This window comes from Anastrepha ludens, chromosome 2, assembly GCF_028408465.1.
Source record: "Anastrepha ludens isolate Willacy chromosome 2, idAnaLude1.1, whole genome shotgun sequence".
Lineage (NCBI taxonomy): Eukaryota > Metazoa > Arthropoda > Insecta > Diptera > Tephritidae > Anastrepha > Anastrepha ludens.
The window spans coordinates 1796858-1803163 of record NC_071498.1 but is presented as its reverse complement, the minus strand read 5'-3'; positions in this window follow the sequence as shown (position 1 = coordinate 1803163).

The window sequence follows — 6306 nt, the reverse complement described above, 5'->3', positions numbered from 1 at the left end:
GCCCTCTTCTCATCACAGTATCGCATCCAAATCCAGTTCCCTTATTAAACTTAAGAAAGAGATGAGTTGGACTCAGCATGCGTGCCTTTCTTGGTGAACGAATGACGCTAAAGATGACACCGAGCAAAAAGATTTAAATCTTATTCGTTTTTGACAAAGCACCCAAAAAAGTGTTTTCAATAATCGTACCCTACTTCAATAGGTTGAGCCATATTCTTTAGCCAGTTGAACTCACTGGAAATGGTTTCCTCACAGCGGATCTGTAGTTGCGCATTGAATTTTTAGCAAGTAAAGGTTGACTAAAACTTTCACTTCTGTAAGAAGCTCCTGCGGTTCATAATTCGTTGGCCAGCTACTGTAAATAAAAGTATATAAGTATCTATAAACCCACGCGCAAACATGCACACACGCACGCTGGTACTATATTTATATAGGAAATTAAAGCCACATTAATTAATAAAATTCGCTTAATAAAATAAGAAATATAATGACTTAAAATGAAAAATAAATATGTGGGTATATGTAAAGCAAAAAAAATGTATTAAAAAGTACAAAAAATTATCTGTAATTAATAAAAAATAGAGATTTAAAAAAATTAAGCACACACATCTATGGAATAAAGTAAATCTATGCACACATTAGCGCTAACAAGCACGAATATCCTTTTAACAAGCACATAGCGCATACACACATACATTGGCACACCTATACATGTGCATACATACATGCTAGTGCATATGTACTTAGCCACATCCGATTGCATTCATAGAATACAATTAATTATTGCCTGCCTGCATTAGTGATGCGAGTTTGGAATTTACAAAGGCACGTGAACATGCACGCACACAATCAAAAATGATAATAAAAATATTTAATATAAAAAACACACAAACATTCAATATTTAATGAGAAAGTGCGTGGAAAGCTACATTTGAATTTATGTGGGGAAATTAAATCTTAAAAAAAACGAACTTTTTATAAAATAAAGACAGCCAGGGTATATTTTGTCGAACATTTCTTTATTAACCAAAATATTTGCCTTTCGATATGAAATCTGACACGCTTTTTCAAGTTATCAAGCGAGCTTTCTATGCATGGAGCGTAGAATGGTGGTCACAGGTAGAACTTCAATCAATTCATGATCCTTTTCTTCCAGCGTCAAATACAGTTTCAGTAATAGGTACAAAATAGCAGGGTCCCAAATCAGATGAGTACGAGGGTTACCTTGTATATTTTGTGCCCAATAATGAAAACACAGAAAAATAGCAATGCGAATGGCTTTATTGATTTTCAAAATACTCGCCTCGAAAGTCAATATACCTTGAACAAAAAGTTCCCAGACTATATTCAGAAAATACTAATTCAAGTTTGTTCCTCAAAAATGATATTACCTCCAAAATATGATACTAGCCATCAACTGCAACGCACTTAAGCCAGCTCTTGAAACATTTCTGCAACTCTATTTTCGGTATAGCCATATCAGGGGAATTCAATGGCTTTTGGATGGCATTCGTTTCGTTCTTGGTCAAAAATCCACGAATAATGATGGCTCTGTGCGATGATGCTTTATCATGATGCAAATTCCACGAATTGGTTTCTCACCAATTAATATTATTATTATTTTTTCTTTTTTTGTTGACGAATTTCTTCACTTAAACGTTTCATAACGCCCAAATAATAGTCCTAATTAACTGTCTGATCTTTTGGCGAGAATTCGTGGTATACAATACCGTTGTAATCCATACAAATCGTGAGTATCACTTCCTTCTGGCTGAAAACGTCATGGTTGGTCTTGGTATTGGTTCATTCCTTAATTCGAAGTTTTCCACACGCTCGCCTGTTGTCTGGATTCCACGCCTCACCTGTACTAATGATGCGTTTGATGAACGTTGGGCCGGATTCAGCATTGGAAATCATATCTTTGGCCATATCAATGCGGCCCCTTATTTGCATGAATGAATTTAATTCAAGTCCTTTGAGATCCACTTTGCAAGCGGCGCGGACCCAAATCACTAACTAATGTCCTGAATGGATACACAAACAATGTCCAAGTCCTCTGCCAGTTGATGATCAACTTTTCTTTCCCTTTATTTATGTTCTCAATTTTCGATCAGTTTTCAATGTCGACATCGCCAGTAAAGTGGATACCTCCAAAACGAGTTGATTAGACGTTTAAACAGCTACTTCAGGCATTGAAAATCGTTGACCTTGCATTTTATTTTTGATATTCAGGGCTGTTAAGCGAATGACCCATTTATTCGATCTCTTCCGTACTCAAAAGCTATCTTGTGTCAGGCGATACGTGAGGGTTCGCATTGCCTTGGTGAAGGATGATTCGCCTTTAGTTCAAAATAAAAAACAAAAACGAATAAAAATTTTTTTTAATTTTAATAATTTTAAAAATGGCGCGAAGTTGATCCTCTCGAAAAATTGGTCCTGGATGGTGTTGCCTATTTTGGCTCTTCTATTTATCTGAAACAAAAACCACAAAAATTATTAATCAATTGGCACTCCTTTCTTCAGTTTTTCAATCAAAAAATAAGAAATAATTAAAATAATAATATGTTCCTAGTACGGGCGATAGCCATTGATGTGGTGAACAACATATTCATATTTCAGACGATTCGGTTGAATAGTTTTTTGTCTTTGACAACACCAGGCTGAAAAAAGTCGTTTTGAGATAAATGAGTTTGAAATTTGAGGTACAGGAGCGCGCGGACCTAGTTAATGGGCTATAGAAGCTATAATATTTGTGATTTTTTTTTTATTTTCTAGGCCACCGTGTCCCCTTAAGTCCTATTATTATAATTTTTTTTTTCCTTGCTCACTTCGTTCGTGACATAGGTCTTCCACAAATCTCTTCCATCGTACACATTCCTGGGCTGTCATTTTCGCGCCGTCCCATGTGATGTCGGCAACTACTAGCTCGCGCAACATCGACTTTCTCTAAGTATTCTTTAGCCCGCAGGGGGAACAGGGTCTGCGCAGGGGGAACAGGGTCCCGCAGGGGGAACAGTGTCATTCTTATAATGCTACCTGATGGTTTTCTCTATTAATAGTTGCCACAAATGTCAATTACCGAAATATACCTGTTTGTCACATAATTTTTTAAGTCAGCCAACACTATCACTTTTTTTTGTGGTGGCCTACCATTTGATTTGTGACGAGTTTGAACCTCATTGTAAACATTTTTTTTATTACGACTAGTCCATAAATATTTACAACTAACTAACAAGCAACTTAAATAAAACGACAGTATACAATTTTCACTCTACATAACATAAATCACTTTTATCACCATTGATTTAAAAGTAGCGATCTGATAAATACGACTCCAAGAGTTCGTAGTACTGTTTAGGAAGTATTCATTTTAGTTTATCAAGCAAACCTGTGTGACAAACCTTATCGAATGCCTCATTGTAAACATGAAAGATGGTCAGATGGTCAGCTGTGGTGAACCTCTGCAAAAATTTTTGCCTTGGAAAATGCTTCTCATAAGCCATTCGGAGGTGGCGTAAAAGTGTTGGTACAGCATCAAGATCAGGATTTATGTACCGTTTATATTATTATTATTTTTGTTTCTTTCTCCATTGACTTTATTAATTTGCGTATACTCGTAAAAATCCGTGGCATGCTTTTTATCTATCTCGATTTGTCGCGCCACAAAGTTGTGTTGTTCAGAAATGTTTTACCGACGGCGCTGTGACGGCTGCTGGCAACGGTACTAGCCTTAGCAGCTGGGTTTATTGACTTGTCACGTGCATTTTGTTGATGTTTAGATAAATTCGCTATATGAATGTTTGTGTGTATGTCCTTATGTTCATATGTAAGCGTGTGTGCGTAAATTTTTGTTTAGACTCGTTTTTTTGAATATTATTTACTAACACGGCACGTGCGGCGAATGCAATAAATAAATCCAAACATACCTAGTAGATGCATATACTATACATCTATATATGTATGTATGTGTGTGTATGTAAGTGCTTCAATAAAAAGCGCATATGAAAAAGCGGCATTGCAACAGTTGAATGTTCGATTAGGGATTAGAAAAGGGTGAAAATAATATGCGAAGCGCAGAGAATTGACTGCAAATAAAATGTGGAAACTTTATAGAGCTGCGTGCCTCATTGCAAGTGTATGCATCTATTCACATATGATGCACTATACGGCACAACAACAATTGCGTTTTTTTGTGTTGTTGTCTAAACAAAAGCTACAAATGCTCACTCACCCAAAACAACAAAACCAGCATCAATACACAGATTTCACCTGCGCGTCAACACACAACCAAATATTATCGCACACAAACTGATATTTGTGCTTACTCATTCATTCATTCATTCGTTCTAAATTCATAGCGTCGGCATTTGAATATTTCTAAACTCATTTTTTCGTAGCAAATTTTTTGTCTGCTCTTTTACTTTGGTTTTTGCGCAAATCCGCGCAAACATTCGCGACAGTTTGCGTGCATTTGATTATGAAATGTTTTTGCGATTTTAGTTTTTTTATTATTGTGTTGACTTAGTTTTGTTTAGAAATACGTTGACTGTTGCGTCCATACGTATTTTTATTTTCATTTTGTTATTCTGGTGTGTTACTTTTATAGTTTCTTATTTTTTATGTTTACGTCTGGCGTAACACTGACCTTGTGAAGTGTTTTTTATTTTAGGAAATGCCATACAAGAAATAAAAGAGCTTCGCTGCACAAATTTTTTCATATACATAAAAAATATTGAATATTTGAAGGCGAATATAGAGCGAGCCAACTGATCAGAGGGCAGTAGAGGATGAAGCATGGAAGAGAGAAATGCCGCGTGTTTCTTTATGAAGGTTAGGTTAGGTTATGTTGAGTGGTTTGGCCTTTTTTTTTGTTTCTGGTTGGTGAGGTAGGGTCCAAACCGTTTTCGTACTTACAACGACCGTCGTTTACCGCGTTGAGTGGTGTGGCCACTGAAACAATCCCTCCTCCTATTCTTGGAAGACTCCCTTCCCGGAACTACTTTCTGCATTACTTCAGGCATTACGCTGTTCTAGTCCATGAAATGAACCAGTTTAATTCACCCACGTCTCGGTCCACCATATTTGTAGCTAACTTCCTGTTATAGGGTCGTCTTCTTAGGTTTTGACATATGGACATTTTAGGTCACCGATATTCTCAATTGCTCCGCTTTTTAAAGCAAGCATCGGAAGAATGCGATATCAAATTTGTTATTACCGTTTTGTTCCCGTCTGGTATCGTATTGATACAGTTAGTGCCTCCTAACTCAAGAATTCCTAGTCTTCACCCGCCCTTCTGCATATCAGAGGTACTGCATTATTTTTATTGAATATATTTTAAAAGAATTCCAGTTATTAATTGATGCACTCATGGCTGGTATCAGATTACTCACCTGCAGCGTTGGGCTGAAAAGTTCCATTGTGAAAATCCTGGCGCTCGTCCTTTACACTCCCGAGTATTCACTGAACCAGCCTGTGGATTTAATGAACTTGCTTAATTTCGACAACCCTATTTGTGAGACCTCTTGAAGACAAGCGCATCCGAGCGTGGAAAGCTTTTTCTGTATAGAGCAACGTATACAGAAGGTGTGCAATGTTCTCTTCTTCAACATCTTGACAGCTTCGATGAAATCAAACCCCCAGACCATTTGCATACCTTCCAATTAGACATTGCCATGTTAGTACCCCTTTCGTGTTTCCCATATCATGTCTCCTAAGATTCAGTAGCAATTTTGTGCAACCGTGGTTCCATTCTAGCCAATTTTGCCTACTTATTTGGCAAAAGGCTGATTGCTGTTTACAACCTCTTCCCACCTCTCGACCAATTCATTGATGCCATTTCACCAAAAGTCGCGAGGTCTGGTGTCAAAAAAGTTGTTGAGCCAGTTTTAAGGACCTCTTTGTTATCGAAGGTAACGCCCTTCAAATGCTTGACAGGGAGCGGAAAAGATAGTAATAGGTCGGCGCAAGATCCGTAGAAGACGACGGATGCTAAAGGACCTTCCATTCGAGCTCATGGAGTGCGGTTTTGACGACTTGTGCAACATTGGGCCTGGCGTTGTCGTGAAGGAGTATGGTTTGACCATGTAGATCAGGTATTTTCAGTCCAATAGCCTCATTCGCGCAGTGTAGCTGGGCAATGTAGAGCTCCTTGTTGACCGGGTCCTTCGTTTCGAGCATTTCTCAGTGCAGCACACCCTCCCAGTAACACCAAACACATATCATGATCTTCTTTAGATGAAGACCCGGCTAGACTTTCGGCTTGGGCGTATTTTCAAAAGCCACCCACTCCTTTGACGATTCGGTACA